General features: G+C 38.7%; 1 protein-coding gene across 2 annotated transcripts in view; it reads left to right on the forward strand.

The window, feature by feature from the left end:
• The first annotated feature begins 15,378 nt into the window (after nucleotides 1-15,378).
• The window catches only part of nck2a (NCK adaptor protein 2a), a 43,953-nt gene continuing 42,366 nt past the window's right edge, over nucleotides 15,379-16,965 (forward strand). Inside the window, exon 1 of one of the 2 annotated variants that reach the window (XM_040005426.1) lies at nucleotides 15,379-15,527. The gene's annotated coding sequence lies outside the window, so the exon portion shown is untranslated. Of the gene's footprint in view, nucleotides 15,723-16,965 lie in introns of both variants that reach the window. The other variant, XM_040005425.1, reaches the window with a different exon arrangement.

Below are 16,965 nucleotides of genomic sequence, written 5' to 3' on the forward strand. Positions count from 1 at the left end.
CGTGGACCCGCGGATCAGAATCAGTGAGATGCTGCCTTTCTCACCCGACAGCACGGAAACGGTCGGGGCTGAAAGCCGACAGCTGGCTGATTCTGATCTGTCGGAGGGTCCGCGCTTTGTTTTCACGCCGTTTTTGCGCCGATTCTAAAGCTGTTAGTTTTATCTCTCTCCAAACAATATTGACTGAACCAGCAGCAAAAGAAGATCCAAACTGCGCTTCACATAAACATCGTCATGAATTCCCTCTGACGTTTACTGTTTTGCTTCCACCACGATAAAATCACACGTCATGCACAGCTCTCTCTCTCTTTCTCTCTCTCTCTGTACTTCAAGAACAGTTTCCCGTCTAAAAATCTGTTTTCTGCATTATTCGCTTGCTTGTTACGCACAAGTCTACCGTTGTTTACAGCGCTGTCGGCAGCTGTTTTTTTTTTTCGTTTTACATACTTCCGAAAAGAAAACCTAATTTCTGCCGTTCAATACTGAACAAATTTAAACTTTTTAAAATTATGCAAAATGCAAAACGCTTAGCTGTGTCTCTAATAAAACCTCTGTAACTTCAGAGGTAATGTTCATATGTTGATTAATGGTTTTCTTTCGTTTTTGATGTACTGCAGAATATTTTTTATAAAATCCCAGGCCAGGAAAATCTCCTTCATGTTTTTCTGTGTTTTATCTTCAGCTACTTTTACACAAAGGCATCGGTTGTGACGCTTATACCTTTGATAAAGTCTTACTTGTGTCAGCTTCCTTTTTTTAGATACAAAAATATGTAAGTGTACTGATCTGAATTATAATATTTCTGACTGTCAAAATTACCCAGAATCAAATCGAATTGAATTGAATTGAATCGAATCGAATCGAATTCAATCGAATCGTGGAACGAATCGATTCTGGACCTTAGTGAGACAGTTGCATTACTTAACAATATATTAGCCTCAGCATAAGTCAAAATTTAAAATAGCAGGAGACGGGCATTATCCTGGTTATTTTTTTTGGCATATGTGCTTTTTGTCTTTTTTAGCAAAGAAAAAAATATCTTAAAATCATCAATAAAACCAGGGAGAGAAGGCTTAGCGTTCCTCCATTTAGCACAATGGATATGATATTTACTCAAAAGTATGATGATGTTAATAATGTCTGAGTAACCCAATGCTAGATGATCCATATAAAAAAAATTATGATGTAATTCAAATAGTGGCACATCATTAATATTTAGGGAAATCCAATTTTTTAAGTTGCACCAAATACATTGTGTGATAGAGCATAGAAAAAAAAAAAGATGTTCTAGGGTTTCATTTTCATCAGTACAAAAAGAACACTGATCCACCTCAAAGCCAAATCTCTTTTTTTTTAAAAGAAATTCTGCCACAGGATTCATTTTGTTTAAAGTGTGTTTCTTTAACTTTAGGTAGAATAGGCTATTTTATAAATTTTTAGTATGCTTTATCCAGTGTATATGAAATAACTAAATTAGAACCATGCCATGTAACCATTCTGTTGTAACTATGAAATATTTTGTCTTTGAAGAAACTACTAACAAATTTCTTATTGCATTTTTATCAAACAGCTGACATTGCCCTAGCAATAAATTTGGGAGCACTGATGAGAAATTATTGTATATTGTGGAGGTAAACACAGACGACCCAGTGGTCCACCACAATATCATAAAAATTTTAATCAAATGAAGCAGAGGCAGTGGGACCAGTTCACAAAATTTGTTATATTCTCTTTGAGAACAATTTAGACAATATTTTTCTGAAAGGTCTGTGTAACTTAGAATGACACCGTTATCATCCAACAAATCTGTTATGAATATAATCTTTTTGTTCAAACCAGTCACTCTTGAAATTTGATTTTTGATTAAGTGTTATTACCCTATTATTCCATAAGGTTGAATTATGGGGAGAAGTTGTGGGTAAATCTCATTTTCCCAAAAATGCAAAGTCTGTTTTGGAAAGTTTGATATCTTTATGGGGATTTTTTTTACCGCAAAATCACATTTCAAAATAAAGTCTAATCCTGTATACTATTTTATTAAACAAGGATCATAGGATGTGGAGCTAAGTAGAGTCTGGCTGTGACAGACAAGATTTTAACCATTTAATTCTAAGGGTGCCAACCATAAATTCTAATTCTGGAGTTTTGATACCACCTTTATTGTATTCCTTCACAAGCTGATATGGGTTTTATTCCTCCACAAAAATTCGAAAATAACTGTGTTAGCCTTATTAATGCTTTTAGAGGAGTGACAGGGGATTTCTTTAAATCACCCAGTAGTTCTTCAGCTAAATATATATATAGAGAGTGACAAGGATAAATCAATTTGGAGATGCCTTCAGCTTTAGATAGGATGTTTCTGCCAAAAATAGCGAGGTCTCTGATTAACCAGTGGCTAAGTGATTTCTTCATCTCCATGATACAGTTAGAAATATTGGTGTCTTTTCTGCTAATTGGGTTTTTTAGATATTATCAGCCCTATATATTTAACTTTAGATTCAACTCTAACCAAAGCTATTGAGGAGTCAGAGCTTGTATGAATCGGGAGAAGTTCACATTTTTTGATACTGAGAGATAAACGAGAAGCTTTAGTTTTCTCTACCATGTATTTATCTTTCAAAAAAATAGATGTATCATCTGTGAATTGACTTATTTTGAAGTCTTTAAAAATTGATATTCCTTGTATGTCGTTAGAATTTTTGATTAATAGTGTTAACAACTGAGTTGCCAATATAAAAAGCTTAGGGGAAACAAGACATACTTGCCGAATTCCCTGTTGCACCTTGAATCCATTCCTTGATTCAAGGAAGCTAAAATATTGTTAAGTAATGCGGCTGCTTCACTTAGGCTACAAGCACAGCCGTCCCCAACCCCCAGGTCCTGGACCAGTACTGGTCTGTGAGTCGTTTGGTACCGGGTCGCAAGAGTTGAGGCTTGAGTTTGAAATTTATGGTTTTCATGGTATTTATCGTTTTTTTATTTTTATATCGTTTACGTGGCGCAAAAAAGATTGGGGACTGCTGTACTAGCAGGTTGCCGAGTAGACATTCTTGTAGTGTTTTGAAATATACCACTTTTTCCACACAGTGTGTGTGAGAGCGTTTCAGTAGTGTGTGAGAGCGTTTCAGTAGTGTGTGTGAGAGCGTTTCAGTAATAATGTCCCTTACGGCACCTCATAGTTTCAAACCTAGCAGCGACCTGACACCTTATTTAGATGCTGATGTTTTCTCTTTGTTTCATACTTCTACTGTGTGAAATGACATGGACAAATTTCTATGATCATCTGCTTTCCTCTGTAATTTGCTAGATGTTCCTGTGACATGTTTGGGGCACATGTCTCTTGCCTATGTGCATTTGATATCAAACATTTTGTAAGGAAAGCATGAATACAATTAGGCCCATCATTTTTTCAACAAAGACACAATTTTTGTAGTTTTTCCTCTGTACAAACAATCAAAACTTTTGCCTCGGCTCTTTACGAATTACAAACATTTTCAGAGACTCCGAAGTAAACGAACTAACTAACATAATTACATCTCTAAATATAAACAATTATTTTCATCACATGGTCGAAAATTTCTTCCGAATCTGAAATCAAAGACTCACAATATAATATTCTGTATTTCCTCACTTGTTGCCACTTGTGGGGATTTCTGCATTCATGTTGCATCTAATCACTGAAAGGCATGTCCAGTTGGATTAAGATCAGGTGATTAACTTGGCCATTGAAGAATATCCAGTTGTTTGCCATGAGAAACTCTTGAGTCACTCTTGCACTTATTTTTATCTATTTGCACTGTAAATCACTAATACTTGTATAAAACGCCTATAATTTCTAAAAGGATGCATATATTGTGTTTTTTGCAAAAGCCCTTTGCATTAAAGCCGAAAGTCTGCAATTCAATCAGATAAAGTTTGAAAATTATATATTCAAGAAGGAAGATCTGTATTCAGTCATCTGCCTGCATTCTTGGGTGTCACTTCAATTTTCCCACGCTGTCAGACTTAATTCTGTCTTTATTGCTCAGCTTGGTGATTTTCTCTCCCACCAATCAGACTCTGCTCTGTGTGCTTTAACTCTTACTTTGCTTCTGTTACTCTATATTTCAGACTTTCTCCAACAAATTTCATGGACAAAGATTTCTGTTTTTCTGTCATGTTACTCAATGAGATTGCTGCAGACTCACTGAGTAAAAAGCTGGACCCCTGTCTCTGCATTTTTCTTACTAATTCTATCTCTTGCAGGCAGCTGATATGTTGGCACTCTGGCATGCAATGCCAAGCCCTCCCTGCCTTCAATATAGATCCAATGTGTAGGTGGGAAACAAAAAGAAGATTGGGATTGGTGGTAGCAGCTGAGGGCCAGCTGTGCCTATAAGTTCCCACTTGGTTCTGCTGTTGATTTTTATTTTACAGGCTGTTGGTGTGACTGTCCCTGGGTATTTTTCTTTCTTAGGCTATAAGTAATCTCATTGTTCCGATAGAGATGTTTCAACAACATGATGCCAGATCTTTTTCAAAGACGGCATCTTGACCACTCAGTAAAAATGCACAGCTGTAAATAAAAACAGCGATGGCTGAATTATATTTTAAGCTGTTCACCCGGGTACTGGCTCCCTGCAACACTGTCATGAGCCATTTCGACACATGCACTACAGCCCTGAGCTTTTCTAGACAATAGCTGACAGACGTGCATGTGGGGACACATTAGCCTGTCTTTAATAAACCAGGTCTCTGGTTACCGTTAAACTGCAGCAATAGCATAGAGCACAGAGGCATTCATCGCCAGTGAGTGGGCATCATTTTGGCCCCTGCAGGTGCTTTTACAGACACAGAGTACTTCACGTAGCTGCACGGTGAGAATATTTCTCCAGATTAGAATCTTCCACATCTGAAGCCTTTTGCGTGTCCAATATGGACACTTTGTTAGCTGTGTGACAGGCAGAATGTGAACCTAGATGCTAGACTTGGGAACCAGGAATGAACTAAATCAACATCAGCTTCAATCCTGCTTCTTAACAGAAAGCAAAATCCAAGATAGTTGCTGGGTAACTATGAGAGGCAGCGTAACAAAGGACAAGGAGAGACACAGACAATGGCTGTATCCCAATTCAGGGTCTGCAGCCTTAAAGGCCGCATTTTAAGGCCGATTACGTCACAGCGACGCGACGAAGGCTGTCCCAATTCGAAGGCTGCTCGAAATGCGGCCCTCAAATGCGTCCTTCATTTCCCTGAATTTTAAGGACGTGGCGGTGTAGACTTCGTGGCCCAACATATCCCAGAATGCATAGCGTGGCGGTGGGTGTGGATAATTTTGCCGAAAAAAAAAACGGCGGATGAGGGGCGCCCGAAGAGTAACATAGTAAACTAAGTACTGAATATTATGTCACTTATTTATGTGCAAATGTTTAATAACGAAGAACATTAAAACATTACTGGCGGCCACATGTCGGCAAAGTTATGTGACATTAGTGACGTTTGTACTAACTTGGTTTTAAAGCCTTTACTTTAAAATATACGCCGTTCAATAGCTGACCTTAATCTTACAGAGAATGATCAAAGCTCATGTAGAAACAAACAAACAAATGAACAAAAGATTTTCTCCTTCATATCTGTCAAACAATGCTGTATGAAACGTTTCCAGCTGTTAGTATCATGGTTGCTAGGCAACCTGGGCAGCGCAACGGAGGCTAGACCGTCCCATTTCACAAGCCTCGCACTTCCGGCCTTAGCGGTCTTTAAGTACGCGGCCCTTGAGGACCGTTGAGGCTGCGTACTTTAAGGCTGCAGACCCTTAATTGGGATACAGCCAATATATATACTCACAATATAATGAGTGGAAAGAAAGCAGGTGAGCACACAGCTGAGGGCAACTAACACAAGAGGAAGTGAAGCTTGACAGAGAACCAGAGGGTTAAAAACAACCAAAATAAAACAGGAAGAGAGCCACAAATGAATGAGAATAAAAGATTAACTTCAAACAACTAAACTGGGGAACAAGAAAAACAAAAATACAGAGAACAGACTGAAGGATTACAACACAGATACAAGACTAGGATAGAACAGACAGGAAAGGGAAACAAAATCTAAAGGTGAACAGGTAACAAAACATAGAAGCATAAGGAAATAGAAAATGACACCATTAACAAAAAATTTGGTAAAAATGGTAAATGGCCTGCATTTGTATAGCGCTTTTCTAGTCCCTAAGGACCCCAAAGCGCTTCACACTACATTCAGTCATTCACCCATTCACACACACATTCACACACTAAAGCTCGAATATAAATCATTCCTCAAAACTACAACAGCTCAAAACCTTGGGACCACGACAGACTTCAATAGTACAGAGCTGCTGGTATTATTTATGACTTCCTGAGGAAAACTTCTTTGTAGAATAACAAAAAGGTGGCTGTTTGTGCTGTTTGGACAACTTTTTCAGTTTAGCAGTAGTTTTGGCCGGCATTAGCCAGTCCAGAAATTTCACTGTACCCCATCAATGACTGATGCACAGCTACGAGTAAAACCAAGGCATACATTTTGGTAATGGAAAAAAAAAAATCGCAAGCAGGCCCTTGCAGCAATCACAGTAACTAGCATGGCACTGGTTTTGGAGCAGATTTTGGGCCACAGGTTTAAAGCAGGTCCTCGCTTGAAATCTGCAAAACAAATGAAATAAATGTGTCAATGATGTTATGCACTACAGTAACAGTTAATGACCTCAACTGTGAGTTCATCAAAGCACTTTGCCAAATAATATCATCTATAAGTGTACTCTGCATGTATCGTTGTAATCATGCATACCGGTTGATGCAGGATGTTCAACCTGTAAAGATGTAATTATGCAGCACTGTGTCTCAGTTTACAGTTTTAAATGTCCATCTAAAGTGTTTTATTATTTTATTTTATTGTATTTGTTTTTTTTACTTTGCATCTTGGGGATTTCACGGTTCACACTCCTGTTATCAGTCAGCGCAGTGAAGACAGCAGTTTTTGTCTTGTGCTATCTAATATTGGTCTTTTGTGACTCTCCAGTGGGTGAAGGGAACAAAAAGAGTACTTTTTTTGTTTGTTTGTTATGTTTTAGTTGAGTATTTTCTCATGATGAGGGAAAACCATCCAAATAAATGATTTCTGCTTGAGCTGTTTTCTGTTTTTATTTGAGATATTTGATTAGGACACAGACTCAGTGACTGACCTGCTCAGCTGTGAATGGTGAAAAGACAGCACATTCTCACTTTAATTTGATTTCTCTTCAATCTTCAATATATTTTAAGGTTCCTAATATTTAAAAATTAAATAATTGAAACTACAATTTGATGATTTTTCTTCTCAGGGTGCTTTCAGTGAAGTGAGATCAGCTGCTTCTAATGACCTAGTGGTGCCAGTCCAGTCATGTGAATGTCCTCTGTGTAATTTTCTCGTCTCTGAAAGGATGTCTTTCAAAAGTCTACAAAACACAGAATGCAGACAGTTTTTGAGAAATTTCACGGTTTTCTTTAAACAAATTATGCACATTATCCTGTGCGGCACAGCAGTCTGAGAACCTTCCTAATGCTAAATTATTGAAGAAATGTGGTAGTAAACAGCACAGAGTTTGTCTTGTTTAGGACTTAAGCAAATGCATTAGTGATTGAAAACTGAATTTCGCCGTGATAGATCATCCTAAGGGAATTATACAGTTTAGATGCTTCTATTAGAGATGCACGGATTGACCGCCCATCCTGCATCAACCGGTATGCATGATTACAATGATACATGCAGAGTACACTTATAGATGATATTATTTGGCAAAGTGCTTTGATGAACTCACAGTTGAGGTCATTAACTGTTACTGTAGTGCATAATATCATTGACACATTTATTTCATTTGTTTTGCAGATTTGCAGATGCTGGATTCCAGCATTATTAAATAAAATTTTACATTTTGCACTGAAGGACCGATGATGTTTGCTTGTATATGCTGTCAGCTATAGTTCTTAGAAAGACAACCTGCCAGTCACACTTAGATAGAAATCAGAAATCAGAACATCCCAAGATAATAGCATCTCTAGTTTCCACAAATCTTATTTCTGGGATCATTCCTAATACAGAGTCAGCTGAATCATGGATGTCCTTTTTAAAAAATTAGTTTTTATGATAACAAATAACTTTTGGCATCTTTTTGCTTCAACTGATTCTATTTTGGCAACTGATAAAAGATTTCACAGAATGATTATTCTTTGTAATTCTGACTCCTGAGAGCACAATTAAATCTGGTGTTATATCAAATTGTTAAAGGACTCTGTTATATGGTTTATGTCTTTTATTAAAGCCTGAATTGATATCAGCTGAGACAAATCAGAGGTAGAATTAAAAGTTGACATTTACCATTATTGGTTGTGAGCTTATTAACTGTTACAAACAAGGAACATTACCTGAATTAAATATAGTTTGTTTCAAGGATCTGCTGACTCAGATACCTGCAAACAACAACTAACTATTGCTTATGTGATTTAAACAAGAAATGTAGGCTCCTCTCCTTCTTTTCTCCTTCTTGACCTCCCTTTAGGGCAGGGGTGGGCAATCTCAGTCCACGAGGGCCGGTGTCCCTGCAGGTTTTAGATGTGTCCTCGAACCAACACAGCTGATGATTTAAATGGCTAAATTAGCTCCTCAACATGTCCTGAAGTTCTCCAGAGGCCTGGTAACGAACTAATCATGTGATTCAGGTGTGTTAACCCCAAGGTGAGATCTAAAACCTGCAGAGACACCGGCCCTCGTGGACTGAGATTGCCCACCTCTGCTTTAGGGGTTGCCACAACTGATCTGCCTCCATCTCACCCTGTCTCTAGCATCCACCTCTGTCACACCAACCCTCTGCATGTCCACCTTCACTGGATCCATGAATCCTCTCTGTGCTCTTCCTCTTTCCCTCCTGCCTGACAGCCATATTGAAAATAATATTGAGTGTTGAGTATTTTACTGGGTATTGAGTTTGAAATTCTAGTAGTTGAACAGCAGTTGTTGTTATCCCAGGCTTTGAACAATCCAACACGGAATCTTTACAAATGATCCAAAGAAGCCAAAGAAGCAAACAACAATCAGTCAGGGATTATTTCTGATCCTTTAGCTTTTCCCCACCTTTATTCTCTCATCTTTAAATTAAAAAAAAAAACAACCGTCTGTGTCCATTTCAATGTTTATTTTTTTTGTGCTACAAATAATCTAAACACAGGTTGATTCTTTTGCCATTGCTTTGTTATCTGGGTCTTTGTAGTATTTTTCTTACACAGTAGTTTATGTTTGAGGCGTTGTAGAATGACTGAAAGGGATCCACTGGATGTTGTATAACCCTGTTTTGTTTGTAGGCCGTTTGAGGTCAATTGTTTTAAATGAGATGAATGTTTTAAAAAAGGAAGCAAACAAACAAAATTGAGTGTTCTTTTGTATAATTGTGTTAACACGATCAAATTAAAACAATACTTCAACTGAACAGTTCTAATTCATTGTATTTTGATGAAACCCTTCTACAACCAACTCCAAAAAAGTCGGGCCATTACGTAACATGCAAACAAAACCAAATTCAATCATTTGCAAATCTTATAAGGCCAAACATCAAATGTTTCATTTCATTTAATTTTAAGATGTAATATTTTAATAATAAAATCTTAAAATCTAATAACAGTCCCACAACAAACATCTGGGCAGTGGTTTCCATGACAGAATCATGCAGTGACATCACAGGCATCCATGCTGATTTTCAGTCTTGGGCCTGTGATGACACTGAGATTACTCTAGTTTCACTGTAACTTTGGATAATGTTATGTACTGTAGATGACAAGGCGATAGCAATTTTATGAGAACACGAGTCACTGTTTTTAGCAGATACCAGGCGAACCTCTGCTCATCTTCTGAGAAACTCTGTAACATGTTCTTTTGATTCTCAGTAATCTTACTAACCTGGGAATCAACCTTATTATGTTCCTCCAGCTGTTTTTCTTTCTTTTCTTTCTTTTCTTTTTTTGTATTGCCAACGTCTACAGTTAGGTAGTATGACATGAATATTCATTTCTTTTTGTTTGCTTTTCCTTGCTTGACTACAGTTACATTTCTGCAGTCTTCAAATAATCATTGGAGCTTTTAAAAAAATGTTCTGTCTAAAAAAAAAAAAAAAAAAAGCAGCAAACATTTGACAGCACTTGACCCAGGAGACAAACAAAAAGAAAACAGGACGCTGTTGAAAACAATGGGCAGGTAATCTAACACAAGCCATTTTCTAAAATCCAACAACAGGAAAAGGAATCAATGAAAGAAAGCAAAAAATCAATTCAAGGAACCCAGGATGGATGGAGCAAACACAAAAGGTGGGAAGCAAACAAAGGCAGGAAATGAATTCATCCGAGAGATACACCAGGTAAGCGAAACAAACCTGACACCATGACACATCAGAGGTGCAGTTAAACATTTAATTCTGCAAAATGCTGGTCAAAAATCAATGTTTGTGTAAGAATGAACTTATCCAGGTGTAGAAGTTTATACAGTGTAAATGTAACTTGTGATTACTACAACAGTCAGCCTTGTTGTTCCTGGGAGATGACAGAACTGGTACCTCTTTCATGTCTGTATGATAAATAAGAAACTGCAGATGGGAGCTGGTTTGGTGTGTATGTAAAGATTTGTGTATTTGTGTTTTTTTTCCCCCTAAGGAATCATATTAATGTGGCTCTAACACCATCATTCCAGCTGATCAGCCATGCCACTGTGATGTATATAGCTTTCCAATACCAGATACAAAACATCTCATGTGGTAGTGGTAGATGTTTCCCTTCACAACATTTCTTTTTTCAGAATGCAAGGAGTTTGTTTTGGAAGACTTAAAAGCTTTTCTGACAGAAAGGCTTCCTTCTGCCAGAGAGGGCTGTCATCCTGCGGAGGGAAAGATTGTTCACAAATGGAAAACATTCAAGACAGTTGCCAAACTTTCCAGGATTGGACGTCCCAACAAATTCAACTCAAGGTCACATTGTGCAGTGCTCAGAGAAACTGCAGTTAACTCAAGAGCTACATCTCTGACTCTGTTAGCATGCTAAATGTGAAAGTTCATGAGAGTGCAGTTAGAAACGCACTCAACAAGTACTGCACGACTTGTCTGGATGGAAGCCTCTTTTCTCTTTAACAAGAACATGACAGCACGGCTTAGGTTTGCAAAGTTGCACCTGGATAAAACAAAAAAGACTTTGGAACAATGTCCTTAGGATACATGAGACCAGAGTGGAACTGTTTGGGTATATCACACAGCACTGCATTTAGAGAAAACCCGAACACAGCATATCAGCAGAAACACCTCATACCAGCTGTTAAGCATGGTTGTAGGATGGTGATGAATAGTGCTGGCTGTGCAACCATAGGGGATTATTAAACTATTCTGATTCTGCTTTTTATTCCAGAAACACGTGTGAGAGCTAATTTTAATATCCAGCCATTAACTATCTGTAACTCTCTGCAATCCACTAACCAACTTTCATACCCTCTTCAAACCAGCCTTTTCCACTGTGGATATTTTAACAGCAGGGGGAAAAGCACCATATCTACATCTATGACACCAAGCTAATACATTTCTGCATTTTGATGAATACATCCTCTCCTTGAAGGATCAAAGATGCTCATTTCCATCATATGCAATCTATATTTCATAAGACTAAAAGTCTCACTTGGCCTTGAGGTCAGTGAATTGCAAACATAGCACAGGAGCCGCTGGTTCATCACGTACATCACCACCTCCGGTCAGGTGTACTTAAACACGGGGCGCCTTTCTGCCAAAATAAACATCCAGTTTCATCAGCATGGTAACTATAGCTCTGCTCAGCTGCAGGCCCCTCAGTAGTCAACGATACAGTGTCACTGGTGAGAATATGAGGGGCGTGTCTCTAAAATGGAAGACATCCTGGTTATAGCAGGAGCAGATAGAGTGGTGACATGTGTGACTCAGTCCCGATTAATAAATCAAGTTTGCCTCGGGATTAGGAGGAGTGGGGTATGAAAGACAAACCATTCCAATAATTTTGCACTTCTTCAGCAACATTAAATGCTGCCTCCTCCCCCCTTAGACATGTAATGTTGTTTTTGAAAGTTATATAATGAACTTTATGTTGAGTGATGTCCAACTGGGAAATCTAATAATACCAAGTGTAGCAGTGTGAACACGCACATCAGCTCTTTCCAATTACCCGTGAGTCCGCAGCATTAAAATGGATTTAACTTTTAACGTGTATGTTTAAAAATAAGCACATGCTTGCAGTTATTCATCCAGCTGTCTTCTAATTAAATTAGTTTGTTGAGGTAGAAAAAAAAGTTGTGTATGATGAATAAGACAGGGTGGTTGTGGGTGAAGGGGTGGAGGAGTGGAGTGTGGGTGAAAAGGTCAGCAGATGGTTATTTATTTGTCACATCCTGACGCTATGGTGATGAAGGTTAGTATGTTAGGCATTCGCACATGATTACAGGGACAGCGCCCATCATCCAAGTCACATACTTTATCTTTTTAGTACTGTTTCTTACAATATGCATGCGAATGGGACTTTGTATTGGTGGTGCAGAGTTTGGTGGATTAGAAGGGACAAAAAGCATTTTAGCTTTTGTGCTGCAGAAGGGGAACGATGCAGGCGGCCATCCTGATACTTTTGGTGGACTGTATCTGATCTGCTGCAGCATTTAGGGCACATTAAAGCCTTTGGCATATCAGTAGTGGATATGCATTTCTTCCAAGGATGTTCTGCCCCCTTGTGACAGGAAATCCAGTGCTTCAAGAGCCTCTCTATACATGTGCAGTGTTATTTTCACTCTCACTGCACACTTGAAATAAATACAAAAAGTGTTGCTTGGGCCTGCTGAGATGAGTGTCAAAAGGCGTTTACAGGTAACTGCTTCGCTTTACATTGCAGGAATTAATAGGGACGTGTGGAGGTGCAGTGGAACGAGGTACGCATAAATGAATCAGCATCCGTGGATTTGGGCCAACTGAACTGTTAAAACAGATGGATATTGCATATAAGAGATTAGTGGGAACAGAAGGTTTTGGCTATGAAAACTGTGTTTTGAGTAGGATCCAAATCCAGTCATAAATTACAAATGTGTAGTAGTCAGACACACAGGATGTAGTCTTAATGTGAGACTGCACTTTTACAGCATGCAAAATGGCGATACTATTTTATTTTTTCTTACGTGACAGACAAACTGTCATAAAACTGACATGAAGTATATAGCTGAGAAGAAGTCAGTAGAGATATTGACTTAATTCTGGCTTTTGGCCACAGCTCTAATTCTCATGACAAAATTAGATTTAAGACATTATTTGATTTCGAATGGTGCCTATAACAGCAAATCACCGTGGGATACTGAGCAAGGAAATACGGGACACTTTGGACACTTCAGTAGGGACTCCATTTTTAAATTAGATCAGCATCACTTTAAGATTCAGAGCAGCTTTCTTTTATTACCATCTTAGGACTGACTTGTTTTGATTGGATGTAAAAACCAACCTGTTATTATGCAACCAGTTACTCGTGCTCAAGGTTTACTCATGAAAATGTGGCCTTGTCAGCACTCATGAGGTCATACACTGTAGGTTAGGTGTGTCTGAGAAACAAAATAAAACATGGGGTGGGTGGGGGGGGGGGGGGGGTTGCTGCCTTTAATCTGATTGCTCTTTGATTACTCAACCTAAGTACTTGTAAATATCAGACTTGCTCATTGGACCTCTGAAGTGTCAAGGTGTGTGACTGTTTTTAATTCTAACATGAGCTAAATGCAACTTTTTTTCCACCTCGTGTTATTTTTAACAGTTACAAGTGTGTAGGATGATTAGTATATGGCACAGTAGTAAATAGCACACCATCTGAGTGATGAAAACAGTGAGAAGGAATACACAGGTGAGAAAGCAACCGCACAAAGTCTAAATTTAGTGTGTGAACAATGAAGTTTACTTAAGTGTAATACGACGAATGATGATTAATGATTAATCACATAGTTGACGGGCGAGGAAGGACTTTTTGATGAACTCATCAATACAAAGTTTTTGTTTATGAGTTTACTCAAGATAATTACTTGCAGGCTATTGAAAAAAAATCACTTTTCATGTAAAAAAATAAAATAAAATACATCAGATTTCCCAGTGTGGTCGCCAAGGGGCGACACAGTACCCCACATTTTCTCCCTTTCTCTCGGCGTTGTCCTGTACGAGTCCCGGTGTGGGTGACGTCACCAAGGGGACCGGCGATCAAGCTGAGTGCGCTCAACGAAATCAAACCGGAAGTTAAAGAATTTGTCTTCAAAATAAAAGCATTATGCATCTTAGCTCACACAGAGGAGCAAAATGTCATTGAAAATTGTAGGCGCAAAAATGAATAACAGCAGATTGAATAAAAATTAAAATAGACAATAAAATATTTTTAAATTCATAATCTTTATTTGCATCCTTCTTGCATTTATTTTCACATTTAGCTGTTTCATGTTCAATTAATAAATAATTTGGGGGTTGACATGATATATTCATAAGTCGTCGTAAAAAGTCAAAGACTGATGGAAAGGTGAACATGCAAACAAGGAAGGTTTACAATAAAAAAATAAATGGACAGGTTTTTATTAGTACATTTCACAACATATCTCATTCACACACATACAATCGCTTTTTTTCTCCATCTATTTGCTTTTTATCTAGCATTCACACTCTGATGAACATCAGGAGAAATTCAGGGTTCAGTATCTTATCCAAGAATACTCTGGCGCTACTCTACCTCCTAAGCCACAGCCACCTTTGGAGGGTAGTGAGACCTCCTGTTATGTGTGGTTTGGAAATGCTAAAATTTTCATTGTGACTCACCAGGTAAGTCCATGGACAAGTTTGGAAAGAGAGTTAGAGAGGCAATGCTGAGAGAGTTTGGACATGTGCAGAGGAGGGATAGGTGGTAGATTGAACAATGGCTACTGTATATGAAAAGAGGAAGATGACAGAGAAGATTTGTGGATGTAGTGAAGGTGGTTGTGTGACAGAGGAGGTTGTCAGTGATAGGGTGAGATGGAGCCAGAGCATCTGATGTGGTGACGCCCTAAAAGGAGCAGCCGGCTGAAGAAGAAGAACCAGAATTCCTCTGGAAACAAGTTTTTGTGAAGCCTCCAGACACCTTTAAGGGCAGATATCCTGACGAATCATCTGAATCAACTTATTAAATAAAACTATTGGTTACTTGGAGATTAAAAAAAAAATCCATAAACCGAAACATAAGACATATATGATTTAAAAACTTAAAAGAAAACTTAAAAAATCTAAAGACATTTAATAAAAGCCTATTTTTCCCACCTGGAAGTTACATTTCTGTCACCATCTCCTCCGGACTTCAAATTCAGTCTCGTTTGACTGCAACGTCTCTACGCCCAGAGGAATTTTCTTTTGAAAGCAAAGAGCGGAAGTTGGCAGCCCCGTAGACTGAGCTTGAAACGAGTGCTTGAGGTGGAGGCAGTCAGCCTGCGACGGAAAAAACAAGCTATAATAGGTCGGACACTTCATGCTCGGTTCTTGTTTTAAAAGAAAGAAAAATAGAGAAACCGGTGGTTATGTGGATGTAGGAGGTTATTTTCGCGGCTTTCGCGCGGGCTCCCCAACTTACAATTTGATTGGCGGGTTCTGGTTCGGGGTTTGTTGTTGAGCGTGTCGCTGTTTGCCCATTCTCACTGGAGTGAACACTAAGGTAAGCCTTGTAACCGCAAATGAACTGTGTTAAGTTGGTGCAGTTGGACTGGTTGCTTTGGCCATTTCAGTGCTGCTTAAACGACCGTTTTCAGTTAAATTTGCCCGGGAAAAATGTAATTACAAGCTGAGGTAAAAGTTGGGGTAAAGAAAAACGGCAGCTTGCTCGTGCCACTTTGTAGGTTTGACGCTGGGTCTTTGTCCACTCAGAGGTGGTTTCACTGGACGCTGTGTGCTACAGCCTCGGTTTTTCCTTGCGTTTGAGTGGTTGCTGTTAACGAGCCACACAAACAGTGATGTTTTTCTTTTTTCATTTTTAGAGTCAGAAGAAATGGTTTCCAATTTATCAACTTTACCATTTAGCATTTTTTTTTTTTTTTTGCGGGGCCACTTCTTAAAGGCCTGTAAGCGCAAGCTACTCAAGCAATCCTCAGGCAGGTCCTTTAGACTGTTTTCTCAGGCATCTGCTCTTGTTTGAGTAATTTCTCGCATTTATATCTCTGATTAATAAAACTCCACACACAATTTCCTGTCATTCTTTTTACATTTACAATGAGCTGCGTTTGTCAGCAGGCCTATTTAAAAACGCAGTGGCTTACACAATGAACCACATTTGCCAAAACACCATAGACTGGCGACTGGTGCCACATGCCGAGATTGTCAATGTTGAATGTCTAGTGGCTTTTCATGGTAACTACACCGTGCGTCCTCCTCATCAATAGCAGCAGAGAATAGCATGCATTGTCTGTCTTGCTGTGGCAGTTATTGTCCATAAGTAAAGTCCCTTTTATTCTAGAAGACGGGGGGGGAAATTTGCACTTGCATGCAAATGCAAGGACTGAGGTTATAAGAAACCACAGTTTCTCTTTTTTCTTTTTTTCAACATGCAGGTACACTTGCGTGGCACACCTATTCTGCCGACACACCCTCTGACAAGAGCACCATGTTAGCTCTGAGTCTAGGACAAGGTTCACTCAGAAATGAACAGGTATGCCGTGTAGGCATGTGCAATAATGGAGCGATAAAGTGTGAATTGCATAAACTTCCATTACATCACAAAGCAAAGAGAGAACGCGAGTTTCAGTGCTTTGCATTTCCAGCATATCAGAAACATGGCTAAAACTAGAAAGACTGCTAATGATACCGAGAAGTGCAGTAACTGCATGTACTCACTGGAAAGGTGAGCTTTTCGAGCTGACTTCACACTCAAGTAACATTTAGTATGAGTGTTGTAGATTATGTGG

The sequence above is a fragment of the Simochromis diagramma genome, unplaced genomic scaffold, assembly GCF_900408965.1.
Source record: "Simochromis diagramma unplaced genomic scaffold, fSimDia1.1 OVJJ01000501.1, whole genome shotgun sequence".
Classification (NCBI taxonomy): domain Eukaryota; kingdom Metazoa; phylum Chordata; class Actinopteri; order Cichliformes; family Cichlidae; genus Simochromis; species Simochromis diagramma.